Genomic DNA, 10,495 nt, shown 5'->3' with positions numbered 1-10,495 from the left:
GATCACTCATATCGAGTGAGCCTGTGTGTAATATAGCCAAGGAGATTGAAGAGCTGGAGTTCCGAATTGGCTGTAATCGAGTAACAGCAGGGTGTCACGGGATGCACAAAATGATATTCCAGTGGTGAAATTGTGTTGTAGATGATAGAGGGGTTTACACTAGTATCCGCCGTCTTACTGAGCACGTGAGAAGAATACAGTCAGGGCTGCCAACTCTCACTCATTGAGAGTGAGACTCACTCATTTTGGTCCTTTCTCACTCTAAAACTTTATTTTATTTGCATGCATTTCTATTGATCTCACTCATTTTGACTCCTAAATTACAGCATTGGCCTATGGGAGTCTCACTCTCAACTAGTTTCCAATGTTGGCAGCCTTGGAAGATTCATTTCCAACCTCTGTCGGGTATATATTCGTGCTTGCTTATTCGTTGAATTGAATTAAATTCCACATATTTACAGAACATAATAAAAGAAAATAGTCAATCCCGTGGAGAAACATGCGAAAAAGTAAATCAGAGCTAGTGCAAGTGTTTGACGCCGTACCCATCTGGAAAGCCGGTTCTATCATTTTCCGATTAGTTCTGACAAACGAAATCTTCGAGTGATACGTTCATCACTATTCATTATAAATCATAGGTCAGTTAATATACTCGGACATATGCCCTTAATTTTGATATTTATTCCTTCAATATTTGCGCAATTTCTATTCGTGCATCCCCGTAGTCTAATTTTCCATTATATGTCGCTCATGTCTAGAACAGCAAATGGTTTGTTACTCTCGTAAAGCCATAATATATTTTTCTTATACAGACTGAGAGTGGCAGGTGAAAATGCGATGAGACATGGATCAGTTGTCTTCCTATCTGTGACTGTGAGGCAGATCCGGTTTGCCATGAGTGACGGGGTTACCAAGGGAAGACAGTTGTGACTCCCCAGTCGCTTAAACCTCCTTATTGCTCACCTGGCCAGCCGATCAAAATATAAAGACACTAATGTAAACGCACCCCCCCCCCCCCACACACACACACACACAAACATATATAAAGAGAGAGATAGGTGGAGGAAGGGACAGAGAAAGAGAAAATAGATTGAAAATGATCAAACAAAACAAGCCAAAACAAAACGTTTCCTCATAATACTAGCGTTTAAGCAAAATGTTTCGAGAATATTGTCAGTGATTGTGGACTTGCCAATTAAGCGTGCTAATGTGAATCTAAGGAAACAGCAGCGGGGTCGAAGGTCAAAATATTTTTAACTCGGAGAGTGCTTTGAGTGCGGGTTGGTACAGAACCCTTGTACATAATGGCCGAATTTATATCAGAAATATATAATAGAAATATATGGCATAGAAAGATTTAGCATAATATCATGGATTGTTTCGCCCTAAAGTGGCAGTCCGATGTTGGCTGGGAATTCTTCCAAGAAAGGGGAATAGAAGTTTTGATGCTGGAAATTGGAATAAAGAATATAATTAACTCAGCTGAAACGGGCTTTGAACTCTACAACGTATATAGAAGAAAGAAGATTTATGCTGTTATCGTAAAATTTCCTATATTTTATCTTCAATAGTAGAAAGGATTCATATAGGGTAAATATCTGGTGGGAGGATCAATGATGAAACGTCAAGGAGACATCCTCATTTGTCACCTCCCTGTCAAACCTGACATCATGTGTGTTGAAACTCTTCAGGCTGGCATGCTTCTCAGATTATTTTTTTTTTTTAAATGGCTGATGACATAATATCTTTGCATACAATAGTTTGTGTAACCAAAGTTCAAATCATGATGTGAGAGAATAGGATTAGTAAACGATGTTTTTTCTATAAGTATCGTGATTTTATTTTTTAAAGACAACTTCCCAGCAAGTTATAGCCTTCGTATTACATGCAGTAACTCTCATAACCTGAATGTTCCTCACAATCATTGACCTTCATTTTGTGGATCAAAACAAACAAACATGCAAACAAACAAATCAAAAGCATACATTCATATACAGGGTACAAAGGTATGGTCCTTGCCCTCCCCTCTCCCCTCACATTTCAACATGCAAACAAAAAGTCCTGTTATTCTAACACGTATCACCATTCATGGGTTCTTGTCCAATCTGAGTGAAAATTCTTTTTTTGTGTTTGTTACCCTTCTTTGTACTTGAAAATTATTTTCTTTGATTATTTTTTTTTCTTTGCACTTGTTGGGGCACGAAATACTCAAAAGGAAAAAATTGATAAAATCTTCAAAGAAGGGCAAATTTTAGGCCTGGACAGGGTTTTAGAGCCCCTCTTCTCTTGTGTGCCGTCAGGGTGGCGAGCACGGTGTCCTCTCCACTTTCCTCCCCCACAACGTTATCAAATGGCCGTCAAAAAAAGGAAAAGTATAAGTGTCCGTCAAGTAAAAAGCGTTCTCTCTTATTGGACCTCTGTCATGTCTATTAATAGCTCCTTTAATCAAAACCAACATAAAAAGTTGGCATCCCTTTCTTCTCTTTCCACCTCTCTCTTTCCGAAGACTTTTCCACGCAGATGAATGGCCAAAATTGATCCTTTTTTTTTAGATCATAACAGTCCCAACATTTCACATTGCGGCGTATGAAGAGCGCAAAATGATATCTTGGTTGAAAACTGTTAGAGCTTGTTCGCAAACCTAAAGTAAATGTTCAGTTAGTCCCAAAAGAACTTTAAATAGAAAAAACTTACATGTAGATTTGGAGAGTTCAGAATCATTACAAATACATGTATTCATCAGTGAATCCTTTCCAAATAATTATATGAATGTTGACAGTTCGCTGGATAAGTAGAGTATACTATACGGGGTAGACTACAGCAATTCGCGATGTAATAGTTGGACAACGCTAAACAAATTGTAAAGAAAATTCAACATATTTTTGTTCTAATTTTCTAGCATAATCAAGTTGGAAGAATGTGAATTATCAAAAAGAAAACACGACTAAATCACGAGTCCGTGGTTTGATGCCATATTATAATGTTGATGTACTTTTTTACTAATCTTTTTTAGTGTTTAATGAAGTAAAGTGAAATATTAATCTTTCATTATTAAGCCCTTTGATTGTTGGTCAATTATGATTGTTTTTCTATTACCGAATTTCCGACTTGTCCTAATTTCTAAATTGGAAACCGATTTTGAATTGACAGCTCCTAGGCCTTATCAAGAAGATTACAATTCTTGTTTGTGAATTTCTTTCCAATCTTGTGTAATTACCGGGTAATATTTTTTTTTTGTAGAAGTGTTCGTATTATATTACACTCTCATATACTCGATATATAAACAATATAGATAGATAAGATAGATAGATAGATAGATAGATAGATAGATAGATAGATAGATAGATAGATAAATGAATAAATAAATAGATGAATAAATAAATACAATAACATAGATGGATAGATAGATAGATAAATAAATAAATAGAATAACATAGATAGATAGATAGATAGATAGATAGATAGATAGATAGATAGATAGATAGAGAAATAGACAGAGATAATCCATACAGTGTATGTAGCAACGTATGTATACATGTATATCGATGGTTCATCTATCTTTCTTCTACATTACATTTGTTTATAAGGATCAAACATTTAGAGTTAGGATTTAATAAGATGATAATTTCTGTAGCAAAATATCACCAGGACCTGATTGCTTAATTGCATTGAGTGAATTTTTAGACACACTCGTCATTAAGAGCTATATTTATGTATATTTGAGAGCATTACACGTGCTGCACCTGAAACTGAAAGAATGCCATGGCAGTAAAGCTTGAAGGGGGCAGATGATTAAAACTAGCTGGCTTTACATGACAGTTAGTAGAAGCATGTGCCCACAGGAAATACACAAGTAGGATAGACATTTGTAAACGGGGACATTTAGAGGAACTATGTAATGCAAATGCATCTTGACTTGTGTTAATTCATGATACTCACAACGTCACTTATGGGGGAAAAATATTATATACATACACATATATATGTATATATATGTATGTATATATATATATATATATATATATATATATATATATATATATACATATAGTTGAGACAATAGTTGAGACAGAGTTGAGCATCATCACACTATATATATACATATATATATATGGGCCGTGACGCGAGAAAAGGGCCCTTAGGGCATTAAATACCGAAAATGAGTTTTCACCTCCACTTTGTGGAAGGAACTCTGACGTATTTAGATATGCAAACCTTTATCTGTAATTCCAATCCTAAATGACCCCATTACGTCATTCAAAAAAGCATGTTTTCTAAAAATCCTGTCACTTTGTGATGCGTTTATGCATGTGCGCGCAGTTAGCTAGTTGATCTTTTTTTTGCGTGTATTGCTTTGTCAAACTTCCGCGCCGTTTTCTGGCGTTTGCGCGCAGCGGCGCTAAGGGCCCTTTTCTCGCGTCACGGCCCATATATATATATATATATATATATATATATATATATATATATATATATATATCATAATAATATTTTAAAACTATTATTCTAAAGTATCAATATGATTAACAAAGACCAAGACATTGGAATGCATCTTCTCTAGACCGAGCATAACTTGCATGTTTCTGTGTTACTAAATGATTAGCAAAGACATTGCAGGGAAACATAGGCCTACAAGTTATGATATTTTGATATTCTTTTGGCCACAGTACAAGTGATGATCAGGGTATGATGTAGCAAAGCAAGTCGACGTGTGTTTGCATAGCATAGTCCGTTTACTCTTAGTTTACGTGAAGTTTCTCTTCACTCGTATAATAAATTATGAATTATTTGTTGAAATGATTTGTGCATTACTCGCATTTTAGAGTACATAGTGTATCTTGTTTATACACAAAAGCAGAATAGAGTAGTGCTTCATACAAATTTGAGATTAGTTTTTTTTTTTTTTAATCGTCTTTTATTTGCTTTCCTGTTAAATGAAATTAATCATCTAAGTTTTTCCAATGAAAGCACCTTATCTGGTTAAATCATGATACTGTTATGCACTTGTATTCTTTATTCCTAATATGCAATGGGACATTGAAAGTCAATTACAAAAACAAAAATTAAAAAATGGTTTCATTTAAAGCGATTTTGTGCCACTTAGGTTGTATAAATCACTCTAGCTATATAGGCTTCTTGCTTTTCATTTATCCTTTCTGTTCTTCCATCTTTCCACTCACTTTCCCCCTTTATTTCATTCATTTTTTATTTTCCCTATTTTTTCTATCATTCTTCTCTACTTTGTATCTTCATGTCTTTGGTCTTTCCTCATTTTCTATCTTCGTTTCTTTCCCTCCCTCGTTTCACCATTGTGTTCTTCGTTCTAAATTTGTTACAATGTATTTGGCACTGGCCGGAGCACAAGTGGTTCATTATCTCGATTTTTCTACACAAAATAAAGAATGCAAAAACAAAGTTGTATTGCTTCCGTATGTATTTTTCATATTATATAATTTAATACAGCTGTATAAGCATTTACATGCAAATTTGTTCCAATAGGAACTTGATAATGACAATTAATATAACACTCTAAAACTTTATTTTCTTCATTACATTCGTTGCAATCAGAGACACACTATCAATTTACCAATAAAGCATTTACTGTACACTGTATGAATTTACACTTCATGTTGATACACTACAAGGTACACCATGGTGAAAGTACTGAATACATGTACATATCAATGATGCACTCACAATACATTATTCCAAGATAACACACAGACTGATAATTTCATCATAACATTGTGCCAATCACTGCAAACGCCTAAGTCCCCAAAAATTGATTCACTGATTCTGGTTTGATCAATCTCAAACTTTGAAAATGCAATTCATTACCATTTCAGTCGGCTCTGATGAACTTCTTACTGTTAGGCTCAGCATGAAAATGGAGTCAATTGCGCATTAAACTTTTCATTGATGTTTTTGTCCATCATGTCTTTTTAACCTAGCTACCCGACATGTGGAAAGTTCTGAGAAAATTAGCATTGAAATACAGTCAACCTTGGTTAAGTTGACCTCGCATAAGTCGAATAATTGCCTTAGTCGAGGGCTTTTCAAGTCCTCTTCTCTTTATATTCTATTAATTTTAATCCCTCATAAGTCAAATTTTCTCTAAGACGAAGCTATTTCTTCAGTACAAATAGATTTGACTTAGTCAAAGTTGACTGTAGATGCAACATGGCATACAGGAGATCAAGCATTCTACAGTACATGTAATAGGTATATTCAAATATCATAGTAACCTGCCTTAAAATTTGAAGAGCTTTGAATTTCAAGACTTCAACAGGAAGTGGTTAAAGATGTCAGTACTAGCAACAACAACAAAAAAAAACTATTTTTTCAATTTTCAGCCAGATTAACTTCATTTGTAGTGTTCACAGCTTCAATGAACAGGGTTTTATGAGGGAGTGAAGGTGACAGATTGCATGTTACTGAGCTAGACCAAACAGCAATGCTAAATGAATACACATAACCCTCACATAGGCAGTAAGAATGTTCTGTCAAATACTTTCTGTTCATTAAAAAAACCCTGAAATTTGCTTTTATCATTGCTCATGCAGAGTGGCACTTACAAAGATTACACCAAATTTCAACACATGATAGACATTAGGGTTTAGCACAACAGATAATAGCCTACTCTCAGTTTTCATAGAACCGTTTGTCAAATGGAAGCCTTTTTACCCACTAAACACCAATGTCTAAACATGGCATCCAATCTGTATGTGATAGTAAGGTCTTAGAACACACTGGCTTTTACTTAAGACTTCTACCAGCATGGTCTATAATGTAAAAATTGAGGGAAGAAGCAGTGACATTAGATAGAAACACATATGATAGGAAACTAGATATATCGCTACGGCGACTGATATGCCTCCGCCATAATGCATGGTTCTCCTAATAGGTCTATAGTACAATGTCTTGACAATGTGTGATGACAGTTTCAAACAATTGGCTAAATATTAAAATGACAGGTGAGACACAAATGTGCTGAATGTTCACTTTCCTAGAACTACTGTAGGTTCAATTGGATGAATGATTAAAATGTCAGAGTGCAGGTATTTGGGGAACTGATGATTTTTACTTGACTTTTGACCCTTTTATAAGTTTATGCATTGAGTAATTTTTCAAGGTATTGAGAAAAAGTATAATTTCAGTATCAAATGGGAAAATAGCATTATCTAAACCTGGCCTTTGACCTTTGACTTCATAGTTCCAAAGAGAATCACTGTTAGGTTGAACATGCATAAATATGTAAGTGTCATGATGATACCTCGAGTTACTTTTGAGATATGGAGGAAAAAGTGCAATTCAGCACTTTCACTTGACCTTTGACCTTTTGGCAAGAAACTTCCCACAGAATATATATTGGGTAATACATGTATACATCAAGTAAAAAAAAAAAAAACCTTCATTCATTGCATAATAAATATAAGGAAAGTAGTGATATTTTGAGGAGTTGACCTTGACCTTTGACCCCATGACCTTTGACCCATGACCCCCAACTTCCCTAGATAATCACTGCCCATCGGTACAAGCATATATACTAAGTTCCATGAAGATACCTTGAACCATTTGCGAGATATGGAGAAAAACATGAAATTTCATTTTTTTTTTCCACAAAATAACCTGTGACCTTTGACCCTGTGACCCTAAAATCCACACAAAGTATTATCCCCCAAGGATATACCCTCATATCAAGGTGATGTAAAACCACCACACGGTTCTTGAGATATCGACAAAAACAAAACGGGACGGACGGACGGACGGACGGACGTACGGACGGACGGACGTACGGACGGACGTACGTACGGACGTACGGACGTACGTACGGACGGATGGACGGACGACCCGAAAACATAATGCCTCCGGCCACTTCGTTGCGGAGGCATAAAAAGTTTGTATTTGAAAACCAACAAGAGCAACAAGAGGCAGTGCAGTCCACCATAACTCTTTATTTCCCAAGGGCACAAATCATTCTTTGTAGAAATCAAATTTGTGGTATGGTGAGGACAGCCTTTTATACATTTCATGGACAAAAAATTTGAAAGCATTTTTATGTCTGGTTCTCTTGATTTCATGACCAATACAATAATTTGTATGTTAGGAGGAATACAGTTTATATTTGATATTTTAAAACTGACATCAAGATTTGAGAATAGTGTTTTTCTGACTTATTAGTCAAGGACAGCTTTGCCAACATAACAATCATTATTACGACAAAACAGTTAATGCCCATGATGCACAACTAATTATGTGAAATATATCCTTGTTGAGATCCACACAAAAAGCATGAGACACACACATACAAAAATCACTTCATTTCATGTAGTCCAAACTACAGAGCCAGACTTTGAATATTCATTCAAGTTTATCCGTTTAACGAAGTACACAAAATAAATAGAACATTGATCTAGAGGTGTGCTTCTCAACCTTTTACAACCCGATCAAGGTCCCAGGCTTTCAAGTGGGATAACGTAAAAAAGTAGGAATAAAGTAGGAACGAAATCTCGAAAAAAGTAGGAAAAAGTAGGACTTAAAGAGGGAAAAAGTAGGGCATTAAAGAAAAAAAAGTAGGAATAAGTCAGGACATGTGCAGGCTTTTTGGAGTAGTTTTCGTCGACACCCACCAGAACTCTTGATGTTACATGTAAATCTTAATTTGCGTATCCGGGCAATTACCCCCAGAGGGCAATTACCACCCGGCTAAATACTGGTTAGTGGTAAGGTTAGAGTTAAGATTAGGGTTAGGGTTAGGTTTAGTGTTAGGAGTTTGGGTTAGGGTTAGGATTAGATTCAGGAATAGGATTAGGATTAGGGCCAGGGGAAGGGTCCGGGGTAATTGCCCAGGGGGTAATTGCCCTAGACCCCTTAATTTGTACTCACAACCCTGCTGCCTCAGCCTCACTTTTGCTCCTGGGAGAGCCTGGTAATTTTGAGCGATGATGAGAGCTGGTTGAGCACTGCTCCAAGTCCTAGGCTGCAATATCAGAGGGATCAATCACATCTGCGCAGGAGCAAAAGCTGAGGCTGGCAGCAGTCTTGTGGTTGATTGGTGTGTGTTATCCCTCTTTCATGCTGAAGAGGCTCTCCCCACCATTAAGAATCTGCAACTAGAGTCTACTCATCATTTCTGAATATAAATTATTCAAGTAGCCTTGCACATCTTTTTTTTTTTTTGCGGGGTTTTTCACCAAAAAAGTAGGAAAAAGTAGGAAAAAGTAGGATTTTGAGCAAAAAAGTAGGAAAAGTAGGGACAGCAGTAAAAAAGTAGGAAAAAGTAGGAAAAGTAGGGCCACTTGAAAGCCTGACTGGTCCACTTTGACTCCCACAAATCATTTCGCTGCCCATAGTAAGATGAAATATGATTCTTTTTTATTTCATTTTTGATCAATATCACGGCCCACCAGTTGAGAAGCAAGGATTTAGAGTGATTTCAGTGTCTAAATCTTACTGGAGCACAGATCTTATGGAGTCTGTTTTTAATGGACAGAGATAATGTCTAAGAGCAATTTCGTGGCAATGTTTCTATCTGGTGGTCTGCCAAAGCGTGGGCTTGTAGAGTTTCCTTTTTTCTAACGCAACACTGAAGGCTTTCCTCTTTTAATATCTCTTTAGTACACGGCCAGGGAGTAAGATACTGAAAGTGAAATGTACACTGCAAGGAGATGACACACCATAGATATGCTTCTATTTGTACAAGCATGTACTGTATATACTGTATATTATGCTGTACACACAGTCAATTCCTTCTTAATTGCCAACACAGGTAGTCGGGCTTGTTGATACCTGTATGAATATTTTTGTTTTGTTTTGTTTTTTTGTTTTTTTGTTTTTTTGTTTTTTTGTGTGTGTGTGTTTAATGAGGGAGGGGGCAAACAGGTATTTCCTATGATCTCTGAGGCTAAATAGTTTCACATCAAGTTAACTTTTTCATTCCAATGATGGCATCTTGTCACATAAAATTTCTCATCACATACCATTTGTCCCATTTTAAAAAAAAAAAAAAAAGATACTGGGGAACCTTCTATTGAAAAAACAAAACAATTATATTGTCATAACAGGTTTCTCACTATATCTGGGTACAAAAGCAAAGAAATATAAAGACTTGGGACCTGCAAATTATCTTAAAAAAAAAATCACCTTGCTATGAGGGTCTTGTTATACAGTCAAACCTGTCTATAGTGGTCACCCAAGGGAGACAAAAAAGTGGCCATTGTAGACAGGTAGACACTACAGACAGGGTTGTAACATGGCTTTTTTCGGGGGGGGGGGGGGGGGTGCAATTGCATTTAGTGGTCGCATACAGCAGGTGGCCACTATAGACAGGTGGTCACTATAGACAGATTTGACTGTATCTGACCTTTATAGCAAGGTTCTACTGCACTCTGAAAATTTATAGGGAGGTATCTGCTCCTGTATCAATATTCACATTGATAGTAAATTAGTCTTCTTCCTTGGTCAACTGGTCCATACATGTTTGATGCACTCAAGT

The sequence above is a fragment of the Diadema antillarum genome, unplaced genomic scaffold (genome assembly GCF_040938485.1).
Source record: "Diadema antillarum isolate AM-2024a unplaced genomic scaffold, OU_Dant_1.0 seq00001214_RagTag, whole genome shotgun sequence".
Taxonomy (NCBI): domain Eukaryota; kingdom Metazoa; phylum Echinodermata; class Echinoidea; order Diadematoida; family Diadematidae; genus Diadema; species Diadema antillarum.
Note: the sequence above shows the minus strand (reverse complement) of the source record.